Source organism: Aotus nancymaae, unplaced genomic scaffold, assembly GCF_030222135.1.
Source record: "Aotus nancymaae isolate 86718 unplaced genomic scaffold, 86718_ANA_hifiasm-v0.15.2.pri h1tg000092l, whole genome shotgun sequence".
Lineage (NCBI taxonomy): Eukaryota > Metazoa > Chordata > Mammalia > Primates > Aotidae > Aotus > Aotus nancymaae.
In genome coordinates this window covers 5,657,306-5,673,985 of record NW_026988507.1, presented here as the reverse complement: position 1 = coordinate 5,673,985, position 16,680 = coordinate 5,657,306, and the positions used below count along the sequence as shown (strand labels likewise).

General features: G+C 38.3%; 1 pseudogene; it reads right to left on the bottom strand.

Moving 5' to 3' along the window:
* Positions 1 to 6,518: 6,518 nt before the first annotated feature.
* Positions 6,519 to 8,825, bottom strand: LOC105730848 (eukaryotic translation initiation factor 4B-like; annotated as a pseudogene).
* Between the last annotated feature and the right edge of the window lie 7,855 nt (positions 8,826 to 16,680).

Below are 16,680 nucleotides of genomic sequence, written 5' to 3'. Positions count from 1 at the left end.
TCCAATACTATAAGCTTCATAAAGGCAGGCATTTTATTCTATTTTGTTATTTAATATATTTTAAGCATCTGGACCACTGCCTGACACTAAAAGAGGTATTCAAGAAATACATGTTGAATAAATTTGATACTTCTCTCCAAAATATTGAGTTGTGGACAAAAAAATGCAAAAATTAAGGAAGAGTTATAAATTCACTCCAGCTGGCAGACAACAGTAGCTGAGATGCATGCTGGCAGAACCATCGAGTACTATGAGTGAAGCATCATGCCAGGATCTTCCTGTCTTTTAGCCTCCAGAACCCTCTTGGTTCCTGCTTGTTTCCCACAGCTGCTTTTGTGGATTGCCCCAAATCTTGCAAGCTACCTGACACCCTTTTTATAAGTTCATTTATTACTTAAAACAGATATGGTTTCTGTTGTTTGCAATTATGTGGCTGATGCTGAATTCATGCTTGCTCAGTGCCTGTAGAAGAGAGTAACTAATAAACTCAGAGTTAGCGGGAACATTATGGCAGATGCAATCTCATTTTGATGGTGTCACATATGGCTTGAGCTAACCTTATATGCTTAATCATCAACTAAACAACTGGAATGGCAATTTGATGGATTCAAATCATACTTCTTCAGCTCTAATAACCGTAAGTTCAACAATCACATAAACACTGCCGACACCTGTGAGCAATTTCTTGACCAGAGATAATGCTTGCCTTTAAAAATGGTGGGATTGGAAAAGGCAAAAGAAAAAATCTGTCATAAAAAATATGAACAAATGAGAAAATGATTTAAATTTCTGCTCTTTAAAATATAATTTTAAGGAAATGAAAAGGCAAGCAACAATGGAAGAAAGTATTCCCAATTTCTCACAAAGGACTTATATCCAGAATACATAAAGAATAGATACATTTATGCAATTATAAGTTTATGTCAATATAAAGATATTTTAAAAAAACTCTTACAACTCAATAAAAAGAAGACAAATAAGCCAATTGTAACTATAGGTAAAAGTCTTGCATAGTACTTTTACAAAAGAAGACATAGGAATGCCACTAAGTACATGAAAAGGTCATAAAGTCATCAGGGAAATGAAAAAGAAATTCTCATACATTGCTAGCGGGCTTGCAAATTATACAGTCACTTTCAAAAACATGTTATCAAGTTTTATAAAGATATTATTATAAAACTCACTGCTTCTACTCTTAGATATGTACCCCAAATAAATGAAAGCATATGTCTACAAAAGGCATACACAAAAATGTTCATTTCAGCTGTATTCAAAGTAGCCCAAGCTGTAAACAACCAAACGGTTTACTAACAGGTAAATGGATAAACTAATTATAGTATATCTATGTGGCGGAATACTACCCAGCAATAAAAATGAAACTACTGATACTAAAACTATATGGATAAATTTCAAAACATTATGCTGAGTGAAATAAACCAAACCCAAAAGAGTTTGTGCTATACAATTCATTGTAGCCCTAGAATCAGCAAAACTAATCTGTAATGATGGAAATGGGATTTTAGTTGCTGGTGCAGGAATCCATGGGGCAACAAGGGGCTGACTGCCAAAAACATGGCAGAAATCTCTGTGGTGGTGGAAATAATGAATAACTTGACTGGGTTAGTGACTATATGAAGTATATATTTTTCAAACTCCTAAAATAAAAACTTAGAATGTGTGTGCTTTATTACATGTAAATAATACCCATCTCAATAAAGTTGATGAAAAAGCAGATAGATTGTTTGAATACAAAAAGCATGAGGCAGAATGTAGCAGATGCTACTCAATGAGTGATAGAAAGTTACATGGAAATGGAGGAAAGAGGAATTATTTTCATCTGGGGAAGTCAGCAAAGGCCTCATGGAAGACATAGTGTTTGAGCAGAGGCTCAGGTCTGGATGGCATTTCAGTAGAAGATGATGGAAAAGAGCACAGACAGAGTGTGTACAGGGGATAACAAAGAATTAAATATGGCTGGGGAGCATCCTAAATTCCTTCATTGATTCAGCAAATATTTTACTGTTAGCCTGCTAGAAACAGGCACTCCCTTAAGAGACAAAATGAAGTACCTGTTTTTGTGGCTGCTGTATTCTAATGTGGAGAGACATATGAGAAATAAACTTATAAAATATCAACTAGTGCACTGTAAAGCTGGACAAAGGGGAGAGAACATACAGGGATGGGGGTGGGATAGCTCTGTTAGATAAGGTAGTCAGCAAAGTTCTCTGTGAGAGGGTGACATCTGAGCAGAATCAGGAATAAAGTAAGACCAAGCACTGCAGATATCTGGAGAAAGCACATTTCAGATGAAGTAATGGTTAGTGCACAAGCCTTGAAGAGGGAGCGGAACTAGTGCATTCAGGGAACTGCAATGAGCAAGGGAGGATGTAGTGGCTCCAGAGCAGGAACAAGGAGGAGACAACACATCTGGAAAGTAGTTGGGATTGTAGGGCAAGGCAGAACTCATAAGGAGGTGCTTTTTTTTTTTGTACCAACTTCTATTTATTGTAGAAAACAAATGTTTGGTTCTCTGCATTACTGCAGCAATATATGATATCTTTTTATTATTATTTTACTTTAAGTTCTGGGGTACATGTGCAGAATGTGCAGGTTTGTTACATAGGTATACATGTGCCATGGTGGTTTGCTGTACCCATCAACCTATTATCTACATTAAGTATTTCTCCTAATGGTATCCCTCACCTAGCCCCCTACCCCTCGACATGCCCCAGTGTGTGATGTTCCCCTCTCTGTGTCCATGTGTTCTCATTTTTCAACTCCCACTTATGAGTGAGAACATATAGTGTCTGGTTTTCTGTTCCTGTGTTAGTTTGCTGAGAATGATGGTTTCCAGCTTCATCCATGTCCCTACAAAGGACATGAACTCATCCCTTTTTTATGGCAGGACAGTATTCCATGGTGTTTATGTACCACATTTTGTTTATCCAGTCTATCATTGATGGGTATTCGGGTTGGTTTAAAGTCTTTGCTATTGTGAACAGTGCTGCAATAAACATATGTGTGCATGTGTCTTTATAACAGAATGATTTATAATCATTTGGGTATATACCCAGTAATGGGATTGCTGGATCAAATTGTATTTCTGGTTCTAGATCCTCGAGGAATTTTTACACTGTCTTCCACAATGGTTGAACTAATTTGCACTCCCACCAACAGTGTAAAAGCGTTCCTGTTTCTCCACATCCTCTCCAGCATCTGTTGTTTTCTGACTTTTCAATGATTGCCATTCTAACTGGCATGAGATGGTATGTCATTGTGGTTTTGATTTGCATTTCTGTAGTAACCAGTGATATGAGGTTTTTTTCAAACGTTTGTTGGCTGCATAAATGTCTTCTTTTGAGAAATGTCTATTCATATCCTTCATTCACTTTTTGATGGGGTTGTTTTTTTTTTCTTGTAAATTTGTTTAAGTTCTTTGTAGATTCTGGATATTAGCCCTTTGTCAGATCAATAGATTGCAAAAATTTTCTCCCATTCTGTAGGTTGCCTGTTTACTCTGATGATAGTTTCTTTTGCTGTGCAGAAGCTCTTTAGTTTAATTACATCCCATTTGTCAATTTTGGCTTTTGTGGCCATTGCTTTTGGTGTTTTAATCATGAAGTCTTTGTCTATGCCTATCTCCTGAATGGTATTTACTAGTTTTAATATGAAGTGTCATGTTCCAGAAAATTTCTCAGCCCTAGACAAATAGGGATAGTTTTCCCAGGACTGCCCTTCAGGCTCAGCAAACAAGGACAGTTGCTCATTATATTTAAAGCAAAGATACCAGTGGAGATAATACAATCGCCAGACACTAAAATTTAAAGAAATGAAGAAGAATGGGGTATAGAGGACTTCAAAACAGAAATACATGTCATCTAGGGTTTTTACAGAGGTAAAAAAGAGGAAAGGGAAATAGTCTGTAAATAGCAGCAAGGAGCAAGAAGGACACAGCCTTTCCTAGTAGGAGAGGGCTTAATGGAAATTGGTAACCTATAAAGAAAACTAAGTTCAATTATAGCACAAAGGCTAAGACAACATTCAAAAAGGAGGATGGATGTGGAAGGGTTTGGTAATGTTCTGATGTTTGACCACGTGCATGAAGCAGAGTAATGCAAGATGGGGCTGGAAATGTAAATAAAGTCCAATCATGGATAACTAAAAATAAAAGCTTAAAAGAGCTATAAAGGAATACTAAAAAAAATTCAGAGACAACAATTACAGAAAATTGTCCTAGTAAAATACAAATTACCAAAGTTAATCCCTCAAAAGTTTTTAAAAAGGTAACTAATCAATTATTAGAAAAGAGTTTAAAAAATAAAAAGGAATCACTAAAAAATGATCAAACAGGAGACTATTTCAAAGTTGAGTTCTTACTTAACTTTAAAGAAAAAAGACTATTTTCTGAATTATTGTAATCTTTACAAGGAAAAAAATCTTTCTAGTTTCCTTTACTATTAAATCTCTTTAAAAAGTAGTCCAAAAAGTTTAAACTATATTATGATTATAGATGGAAATTATATAAATATTAGAAAACAGAATCCATTAGTATGCCCCCCAAAACAAGTCAATGTAAGTAAGTATAATTTATTCCAGAAATGCAAGGATGGTTCAACATTTGGCAATCTATTAAAATGGCATCTCTTTGATTATTGTCCAAAGTTCTCCCTAGTAATTGATCAATTTAAAAAAATGTGTTTTTACTTATGTAAGAGTGTTAAATTTGGTACTTTGATTTTACTAGGGAAATTTTCTGAGTGATCTCTGAATTTTATTTAGTATCCCTTTATAATTCTTTTAGCCATTTTTTATTTTTGATTTTATCTTTTTCTCAATTTCTTATTACTTTGCTATGTTTTCTTCCTAATTCCTAAACTTGTACATTTTTTTATCTTCCTCCTGTTTTTCTTAATCAAGTTCACAAGGGACTGATCTCTATTACTGGTCTTTTCAAAGAATCACATTTAGATCTAAGTGGTTTTTTTTTTTTTTTTTTGAACTTTAAAGATCAGATTTATTTGGAGGAAACAAAAAACCCACAACCCAAAGGATGGGATTTTACATCTCAAGACATCTCCCAGGTAATAAGTCTACAGATTACAAATCATTTTTCATAGAAGATATTTTTGTACAAATTTTACATGTATTCAGGAGAGGGACATTAACCAATCCCCGTTTATATTTTAATGGGGCAAGGTCGGGGAGAGGGAAAAAGCGTTTTGGATACAACTATTTGGAAGGAGAGTAGACACGAAGAGGGCAAACCCTAGCTTTTCATTATCTACAATCAATGGTTTTTCTTTAAAAAAAAAAAAAAAAAAAAAAAAAAAAAACCTTTCAATCTTCAGTATCTCTTTAAAAGCCCACTTCTTAGCTACTGGCCAGTCCACAGCAATTATTTGAATTCACTTGGTACACACCTTTGTCCACTGGGTAAATTATATTCATTATGCCCACTGCTGCAGCACGCATAAACCAACACCCTTGCATGGCTGAACAGGACCTAATCTAGGGCTGATGGGAGAAGGGCTTGCAAACCAAGATCAAGGTGTCATTTCTCCGCTAATACTGTCTACCAAGCTGATTCCTACAAAACTGCACATAAAAGCAGGCAAGTTTAGCTACTGTGTTGCGAGAGAAACCAGGACCTTGTTAAAGAGTTCTCTCCATTACCATTTATTCTCTCAAGGGAAGCTTTAAGAAAAAGAAAAAGAAAACACACTTTGGTCTGGCCACCTCATAAATCCAACAAGCACTGGTGTGGCATTTCAGTGGAGAAGGAAACTTGGGGCAGGGAAAAAACTCAAGGTTGTAAGAAACGCTCCCAATTTAACTGTCCCTTTTCCTATTTATCCACCTTTATTTACCACCCAAGATCATCCATTATTCTAGAGCACTCTGATCTATAAAAGGAGTCAAAGCATCAGGAGCAGACAAGGAGTGAGAACCAAAAGACATCAAGATTTGCTTGCGAAAAGCAGTGATTCTTCCTTTCACAGCTCTCCATGGCTGAGAGAAAATGCCCAAGAGGTCATCTATGTGACTTAGAGACAGCTTTTTGGGAGGCTGAGCGGAGCACGAAGAACTTTGTGACAAGAGTCTAAATTTTTTCAAGGTTTCAACAGAATGTAGATATATTCAAACTTTCAAAAAGGATGGTGCTTAGAAAGGGTAAAACCAGGACACAAAAACACTGGGAATTATGACCCCTAAGTGCTTCCGGCTCCAGGAAATAACCATTCCTGTTTGTTGGAGGTCACACAATTTTCCCCTATTACCTGGTGCAAAATGACTCATCACCTCTCAAAAGCTTCTTTTCAAACCACAATTTTCCCATCTGTTTTGGTCCAATGCAGTCCTATTCTTTATGAGCTATAGATTCACTCCCAACTACCCCCTTGGGGGGTTAAAAAAAAAAAAAGGAATTTCCCCTAGGCTGGCCCCCAAAACTCAGAATTAAATATGAGGAGGGGCTGGCAGCCTCGTGGAAACTAAAACAACTTGAGGCTAAATCTATGTTTCCTAGAGTGGAAAATTTATTCAGATAATGTTTGAGAATTCATATATGCCACAACAGGATAAAACCCAAAAGGTAGAAATTTCACACTTTTCCTTGTACCTCCCTCCCCTACTGCCCAATCAGATTCCAGACGTTTTATCACTGTCATTACCATTTCTGCTCAATGGAGGCCCCTAGGCACTAATCACACTGGCAAGTGCATGGTGACATAATGCACCACAACTTTTCCACAAAAAGCTGTAGTCTCTCTCTGGCTATATTGGCGATTCTCCAGTTACTTCAATATTTTAAAGGCTGCAGCAGCATGCAAAAGAATTCCATTAAAAAAAAGGTAAGAAAGGTCTCCAGGAGATGGTGAGTTTTATTTTGTCTTGTCCGGATAGAGGTCTGATTTGCTCTCGAATGTTCCAGGGTGGAGAGAAATTAGGAGAAAGCACAGGATGTTGAGGTCTATTCGGCATAATCTTCTCCCTCGTTTTCATCTTCACCATCAACCGACAGAGCAGCATACTTGTTCGCAGAACTGAACATGGAAGCTGGATTTTCCTCAGGTTTCTTTGGCTCAGGTGCAGATCTGGAGTCTTGATCCTTTTTGCCATCTTTCCGATCTGACTCCTTCCAGTGGTCTTTGTTCACTCCGTCTCCTGGACCACGGCTAGAGTTCCCAGTTTGGCTTTTTGGGACGTTCATCCCATCTATTTTATTTTCATCTTTCCTGGCTGGTCCTTCCTCAGATAGTTGAGCTGGAGCCACTTTGCCCTCACCACTTGTAGGGGACTGCTGCTCTGTGTCTGAGCTCTGAGATCGAGCAGGAGGGTTAGAACTTCGCTTCACCCAAGCATTCTCCTTTGGTGGAGGGGCTGGCATTACCTTTAGGGGCTGATCAGGTTTGGGAGGTTTAGAAGTTGGAGAGTGACAATCTTCCTCCTTACTGGGTGTTTCATTTTCTAGAGACTTCTCACTCTCTCTCCTTCGTGTGTTTCTGCCAGATATGGCGGAGGTCCCAGTCTGCGACGACTCACTTCCTGTCCTCGACTGTTCTCGTTCCTGAGTTTCTTCACTCCGCCAGCTTGGGTGTCTCTCCCGAGGCCGTCTTTCTAGTTTTGGCTCATCCAGCTGACGCTGCAACTTCTCTTGTTCCTTCTGTAGCCGTTCTTCTACTTCTCTTTCTCTAGCAGCTGTGTCAATGGGTTTTGCCCCTCCAAAGATAGAAGCAGCTTGACTGGACTGGGAGGTACTAGCAGAGGAATCGTCTTCCTTAGGAGTACTCCGAGGCTTTAGATTCAGTTTGGGTCTTTGGGGTGGACCTCTATCATCACGCCTATAATCATCCCGAGAGTAATCATCTCTGGAGCTCCATGACCGATCATCCCGTCTGTCATATCGGTCTTCATAGCGGTCCCCGCCTCCTCTGTAGTCATCATCCCTGCGGTATCCACTGCCAAATGCTCTTCTGCCACTGCCTATCCGGGAGTCATAGCCTCTATCATAGTCTCTGCTGCCTCGGTCATCATAGCGATCCCGGCCGCCATATCGATCCATATCCCGGCAAGGGCCATCCCGGTACCCATCCCGATACCCATCGCGATACCGGTCTGAATCATAACGATCTCGATACTTGTCTCCAAAGCTATCATCTCCTCTTCTAGGTGGGTAGTCATCAAAGCTGTCTGTGGCAGGATGAGCCCTCCAGTCTGTATCTGTTTTGTCAGAATCCCGATTTCTATCACGGCCAAAAGAACGATCGTCCCTGTCTTTATCCTGTGCTTGATCAGCAACGTCCACTCGAATTCTCCTGTTACCTAGAGACTCTTCATTGAGACTCAGGGCACTAAGCAGGGAATCCAGGTCCTCAAATTCAGCATAACCAAAACCTTTCAACCTCTCTGGATTGCTGGGTTCACGTGGTAAACGCACTGCACTGATATTTAATCCTCTGAAGAATTCCTTAATTGACTCTTCTGTCACATCATAAGGTAGGTTCCCTAGAAAAGCAGTGTAGGGTGGCGATTTGGGAAGACGGCTCCGGTCGATATTGGGTTCCCGAGCAGCCCGTGGAGCAGTGGGAAGGATGGAACGGTCAATTGGAGGCGCCCTATACACATCGTCATCATTACTGTGCCAAGTTGTTGAAACATCTCCTTCCAGGTCATCCGTTTCATCAGCCCAGCTGACTGGTTTGGAAACAGGTGCTTCCTCCACCAGTCCCCCCATCCTCAGCCAGAAAGTCTGTAAGGGAGATAGTCTTCCCCTTCTTATTCTTCTTTTTTGCTGAGGCTGCCATGTTGGGAGAGGGAAAGAGAACGCAAAGGCGATCTAAGTGTTTTTAATTTTCCTTTCTATTTATTTCAATAATTCATCTTCTCCACTGTTTTTTGTTGTTTATCTTTTTCATCTATTTCTTAAGATCAATTTAAAGTTATTTTACATTTAGAGTTTTCAGTGGCATTCAAGAGCATGCAATTTCTCTATATAAATTAATACCCACAAGCTTTAGTGTGATACATTCTCATAATTCTTGCTTTATAGAAAGTACATATGTAAACAACCTTTATTTTCTCCAAAGGCAATTTAAGATGGTGCTTTTTAATATCCAAAGAGACACTTTTTTTTTCAGATATCTTTTTTTAATTCTGAATAAAACATGTTACCTAAAAATATACTCTTGGGGGTGGGGCTAGTATGTAACTGATTTTGTAAATATTTTGTGTACACAATAAAATACAAGTATGGTCCCTCTTTCAAAGACATAATCTCTTTTGTTAATTGAATTAGCCCAAACGCCATTCTTAGTTATTTTTAGTTTGTGATATTTGTCTAGTTCTGGAAGAAATATATTAAAATCTTTCATTATGGAATATATTTTTAAATCACATTTTCCTTGCATTTATAAGAAGAATTTTAAAAACATTCAATTTCAATACTGCTTGTTGTATGTGATGTACTGCTTTGCTATATTTATAAATTGTGCTTTATTATTTTACAATATCCTTCCTGTTTCTGGATTTTAGCCTTAAATTCTCCCTTATCTAATACTGATATTGCTAATATAACTTTCTTTGTGTTCTTTTTTAAATATATTTTATCACTTTGTTTTAAGGGTTATTTTCTATAAAGTGTGTGTGTGTGGGAGGGGGGCACGTATTTTTTAACCCAGGTGGCCATTCCTGTCTTTAAATAGAACATATTAGGCTAGTTACATATAGTGTTATCAATAACAGCGAGGTCTCCTTTCAAGTGTTGTTTTCTTGAGTGGTGATGCTCAGTATTAATTTCCTACTACTGTTGCAACAAATAACCACAAACTTAGTGACTCAAAACAAAACATACTTGTAATTTTAGAGCTATGTTGGCTAGGGTTCAACACGGATTTCACTGGGTTAAAATCAAGGTGTCCGTAGACATATGTTTCTGGAGCTCTAGGGAAGCATTTGTTTCCATGCTTTTTCTAGTTTCTAGAGGCCTCCTACATTCATTGGCTCATGCTTCTTACTCCTTTTACAAAGCCAGTAGCATTTCACCTGTCTTACCACTCTTCTGTAGTCAAATTTCCCAGTGACCATACTTGGGAAAATTTCGATGCCTTTAAGAAATTATATGATAAGATTGACCCCACCCAGATAATCGAACATAATCTCCCCAGCTCCAGGTTCATGATTTAGTCACATTTGCAAAGTCCTTTTGTCACATAACACTGCATATTTATAGGTTCTTGGAAATCAGCTGAGGACTTCTTTGGGGGAGAGGGGGCAGTATATTCTCCTCACTACACCTAGCTGAGGTGCCCTGAGCAACCCAGTGTCTTAGAGATTGTCCAGATTGCTATGCATCTCTTCTTTCTAATTATTATTTAGCATTCCTTTTGCATAGTTCCAATCACTCCATCATTATATTATCCATTTAAATTTAACTATAAAAGGAGCAGAATTACTGGCATGTAACCAATGTCTCTCATTTCCTGCTACTGCTGATATTGAAGTTTCTGTTCCAATTCACTTAGTATGTCTATTCTCATAATATGAGTGTTTTTTTCAGATATAATTTCTCATAAGCGATCCCTCACAAATAAGTATTTGGCTCAGACAAGATAGTAGCATAGATATTATGTGAATTCTTGCATGTTCTCAAATATCTTTCATCCTAACTGATAAAGAATATTATTCTAAGATACGAGATTCTTGGGCTACAGTTCTTTTATTCCATCAGACTATAGGGTTTCTTTGAGTATCTAGCTTTTATTGTCACTACTGAAAACTCTGATACAAGACTGCTTTTCCTTTGTAAGTCATCTTTTACTCCTCCTGACAATTTGTAAATGTTCTTCCTCTTATTCTTAGAGTTCAGAAATGTTATCTAGCTATACCTAGCTATGAGACTTTCTTTTTAAATTATTTATCTCTGGATTTCAGCAAACCCTCTAATATGCAGATTCAGATTCCAGTTATTCTTTAATTTAGATAAATGTCCTTCCCTTTACAAAAATTATAGCCTCTCTTACATATATTCCTTTTCCTTCTTTTGCAATTCTCCTTATTTGTAAGTTACATCTATTAGATCTGCATCCTACACTTTTCATATATTCCATGATGGTTTTTGTTTGTATTTTTTTCTCTGTATTTTGAACTATTTCTTCCATTTAACCATTTATACTTCAAATTTGAGCCTTAATAGTAATAATTATTTTTAAAAATTAATTCATTAAATGTTTTAGGTTGAAGATCAGTCCATTGAGGAGCTATAATTGAATGTTGTTAAAGACCTGGAACCAACCCAAATGCCCATCAACGATAAGACTAAACAAGGAAAATTGGCACATATACATCATGGAATACTATGCAGCCGTAAAAAATGATGAGTTCGTGTCCTTTGTAGGGACATGGATGAATCTGGAAACCATCATTCTCAGCAAACTGACACAAGAAGAGAAAATCAAGCACCACATATTCTCACTCATAGGTAGGTGTTGAACAATGAGAACACATGGACACAGGGAGGAGAGCATCACACACTGGGGTCTGTTGGTGGGGGGGCCAAGGGAGGGACAGCGGGGGGATGGGGAAGTTGGGAGGGATAACATGGGGAGAAATGCCAGATGTAGGTGACGGGGGGATGGAGGCAGCAAACCACATTGCCATGTGTGTACCTATGCAACAATCCTGCAGGATCTGCACATGTACCCCAGAACCTAAAGTACAATTAAAAAAAAAAAGATACTTGGATTCCCTTAGAGGAATTATTCTACTTTGTCGCCCACACATAGATTTAGCATTGGGGCTCAAAATGTGCTTCTGATACACCTGGAATATTAGCATTCCCTCGGGTGCTGGTGAGGCTATAGCAGTTTCTGTGCTTGTGGGCTAATTTGGAAAATTGTCAGTTCCCTATTGGGGATCCAGGAAAAAAAACTCTGCTTTTCTGCCTATCAAGGTATAAAGCCAACTGGTCTCACCACTTCAAAGACTGTGCTCAGCCCACTATGGAACTCTTCTGAAATGCCTTAGAAGACAAGGATACCAGCAGGTCCTCAAAAAACAGTCAAGCAGAATGGTACCACTGTTGCTTTGTTCTGTATTATTTGGATTTGCTTTTTTGAAGAGTCTATGTATATCTATGGGCCAAACTCAATCCAAGATCCAAAAGCCTCATTTTCTCTCTCTAAAATGGGAATAAGATTTCTGAGAGAAGAAAATTATGTATGTCAAATGCAAAAATAAAACTAAATGCTGTGAGAAAAGTATTGGTAGTTGTAATTTTCTCTTCTTATTCTCAGATTAAAAATTTAAAAACATTTAATATTCTAATACAATTTTATGTATATTAATTAATTTAATTTCCACAAAACAGACTTAAAGCAGGTGTTATTCTTTATAGATAAGAAAAATGTAGCTCAGAGAACTCAGTAAACTGTTACAAAGCCCCCAAAAGTTGTAGGACCAGGATTCAAATCCAGACCTTTGAACTCTAGTTCCAGTGTGTTTTCCACTATTCCACAGAATCATCCTCACAATGTGACATTATGTCCTCAGGCTTTACAGAGTATCAATTCAAGAGCCATCCATGCTAACAGCATTATTTATCTGTTTAAACTATAGATTTAGGGGCATATGTGCAGGTTTATTACATGGGTATATTGTGTAATGCTGGGGTTTGGCCTTTAGGGAACCCTTCATCCCAACAGTGAAGTTAGTATCCAGTAGGGAGTTTTTCAACCCGTCCCCCAATCCTTTCCTCCCTCTCAACTTTTGGAGTCCCAGTGTCTAGTGTTTCCATCTACATATCCATGTGTGTACTAAGTGTTTAGCTCTCACTTGTAAGTGAGAACATGTGGTATTTCATTTTCTGTTTCTGTGTTATTTCACTTAGGATAATGGCCTCCAGCTGCAGTAATGTTGCTGCAAACTAGCAGCACTTAAGCATCTTTTGAAAGTCATAGCATCTTATTTAATGACTCATACAATAAATTCATGTTTGGATTTAGTTAATGAAAGAAGTTTCTCTACTAACAAATTTGAATGTTTTCTTCTGCCAGAAAGTCAATGCTTCATAACTCTCACATCTTCTTTCTTTTCTTTACTGCCAGGAAATTTAATTCAGCTAAATTTAAGACCTAATTATGGTAATCAAATCATCTTGGGTAACTGATAACACTGAATTCCTTTACTTCTAAAATGTAAGGGATTGTCTTCTTTTTATAACATTTTTTCTTGAAAGTATCATCAAATCATTTTGAATAAATAGTATAAATTAACAATAAATAAAATGAGTTGCTATGTTCTGTACTTTTTAACAGATATTAAGGGGTTCAGAATCTAGAAACAACTTACTAGGCATGGGTAAGAAGAAAGTCATAGTAATCAGCTCTCCTAAAGCACGTAAGAAGAATTTGGAAGGTTAGGAGGGATATCGTTTGGGGAGGAGAGACAAAAGATGGGAGATTGAAAGAATGAGACAGTAGTATACTAATGCTGGGCATAGAGAGCTCAGATAGAAGAGATGACTGGCAAAGATCCCTTAGGAGATCCGGATGCAGAGCCCAGGGACTGATGTGCATGGTGCACTGTCAACTGACTCCTGTGACTCTCCTCAGCTCCTGTCCCTAGCCTTTTACTACTGGTCACATCAAAACCACTCCAGTACAGCTACCTCCCCTAGCATTCATCTGCAATGTGGAAACTCATACCTTCTTGCTTTTGAATCTCTATTAATGCAGGCTGGTTGAGCCTCCTTTCTAGCTTTAGGCTTCTCTAAAAATAAAGAATTCAGCAAGGGCTGGGTGCGGTGGCTCACACCTGTAATCCCAGCAATTTAGGAGGCCGAGACGGGCAGATCACGAGGTAAGGAGTTCGAGACCAGCCTGACCAACATAGTAAAACCTGGTCTGCACTAAAAATGCAAAAATTAGCCAAGCATGGTAGCGGACACCTGTAATCGCAGCTACTCTGGAGGCTGAGGCAGGGGAATTGCTTGAACCCGGGAAGCGGAGGTTGCAGTGAGCTAAGATCATGGCACCGCACTCCAGCCTGGGTGACAGAGCGGGATCCCATCTCAAAAAAAAAAGAATTCAGCAAAATAATGTATGCCCCCAATATCAGACAATGGTTGATATAATTTGGATGTTCCCTCCAAATCTCATATTGAAATGTGATCCCTAATATTGGAGGTGAGGCATGGTAGGAGGTGTTTGGGTCATGAAACAGATTCCTCATGAATGACTTGGTGCCCTCCCCATGCTAATGAGTTGCCACGAGACTGGTTGTTAAAGAGTCTGAGACTGCTCTCATCTCCCTCTTGCTTCCTCTCTCACCATGTCACATGCCTGTCCCCTCTTCAGCTTCTGCCATGAGTGAAAGCCCCCTGAGGCCTCATCAGAAGCCAAGATGCTGGTGCCATACTTCTGCAGCCTGGGGACATAAACCTGTGCCTGGGAGAACTGCATAGGCCTATAGAAGTAACGTCAAAAGACCCTACCCAACATTCTCTACAGTCACACCTACTAGGGATGCTGTGTAGAAAATGGAGTGTTTATACAGTGCTGGTGGGAATGTAAATTAGTCCAGCCACCATGGAAAGCAATCTGGAGATTTCCCAAAGAACTTAAAACTGAACTACTATTTGACCCAGCAATCCCATTACTGGGTATATATCCAAAAGAAAATCAATCATTCTACCAAAAAGACACGTGCATTCACATGCTCATTGCAGCACTATTCACAATAGCAAAGACATGGAATCAACCTAGGGGACAATCGGTGGTGGACTGGGTGAAGAAAATGTGGTACATATACACCATAGACTACTATGCAGCCACAAACAAGAACAAATTCATGTCCTTTGCAGCAACATGGTTGTAGCTAGAGGCCATTATCCTAAGCCAGTTAGCCCAGGATCAGAAAACCAAATACCACATGTTCTCACTTATAAGAAGTGGAAGCTAGACAATGGATACTCACGGATATAAGGATGGCAGCAATAGACACTGGGAACTACTAGAGTGAGGCAGGAAGGCATGAGGGTTGAAAAACTAACTGTTGGGTACTATGCTAGTATCTGGGTGACAGGTTCATTCATACCCTAAACCTCAGCATCATGCAATATATTCAGGTAACAAATCTGCACATATACCCCCGAATCTAAAATATAAGTTGAAAAGAATACCAAATGCCATAGTTTAAAAATAAAAATAAAAATAACTAAGAGTATAATTGGAACATTTGTACCACAAAGAAATGATAGATTCTTGAGGTGATGACTACTCCGTTTTCCCAATGTGATTACTGCACATTATATTCTTACATCAAAATATCTCATGTACCTTTATATGCTTACCATGTACCCACAAAAGTTAAAAATGAAAAACGTAAAAAAAATTATTGAATTCCTCAGATATTCTTTAGAAGATGCAAAACATTCTGTAAATGATTATTAAAACAGTTTAATGTCTCTACCTTTAAAGAAGAAGAGTTTAGTGGGAAGGGGTAGGTACATGATTAAAATGAAAAAACTCTAGAAATTTTAGAAGAAAAAGGCAATATGGAAACGTGGATTACATTCTTCTTGGGAAGGTGTGAGTGGGCAATGAAACCAAGAAGTAAAGTCTAATTCTTCTGGGATTTGCTTATTCCCAGCAGTGTTCATTTGAATGACATTCCAGATCATGACTATTCTTACTATTTCTCTGTAGGAGTCATGATTTTTAATAAAGATGCATCCTACTATAATAAGTAATACAAAAAACACAGAGTTTTTGTTCAGGCAATTTTCCACTACTATGTTCTAAAAAGTAGCAATAGTCATAAGCCCATAAGAATATATGTATGAATTAATATGTTCAAGGACACAAAAGTGGCTTCCAGCTCTGAATAAATCAACTTGCCACCATTTCTTTCTCTAAAGGTCAGCAAAATAAAGCAGGTTACAGTTTGCTATGATTTGAATGTGGTTTGTCCCCACCAAAAATCATGTTGATAGTTTATTCCCAATGACGCAGTGTTGGGAGGCGTCAGTATTTGGGTTTTGAGGGCAGATCCTTCATGAATAGATTGACCTCATCTCTTAGAAGTGAGTGGGTTATTGCTCTTTCAGGAATTAATTCTGGTGAGAACTGGTTGTTACAAAGTGAAGTTCTCCCTTCCGTTTGGTTTCTTTTCATACATGCCAATTCTCCTTTGACCATTGGTTATGTTATGATGCAACAGGAAAGGATTCACCAGAGATCCAGCAGATGCTGGCACCACGCTCTTTGACTTTCCAGCCACCAGGATTGTGGGCAAATAGACTTGTTTCTTTATAAATTACCCAGTCTCAGGTATTCTGTTATAGCAACACAAATGGACTAAACACAGGCTATCTTTGGCAGGTATTTAAAATGAAAAAACAATCACACTAAACTTGCACCTTTCAGCACATAGAAATTGTCCAGACTTCAAACACCACTGTCTGGTTTTAGAGGTGATTAATAGCTTTCTTCCAGTTACTTAACCAGCCTTAACATTTATTGGGTACATTCAAGGATAGAAAGCTCTTATGGAATTACAATTGGTGGAAAAGGTGGTTATAGATACACTCACACCACATTCAGTAAGACTTTAAGGAGCCACTGTGACAGATCTGACTACAGGAAGTTCTGCAAAACTGTCAATTGCTGCTTGTAAACTACGCAG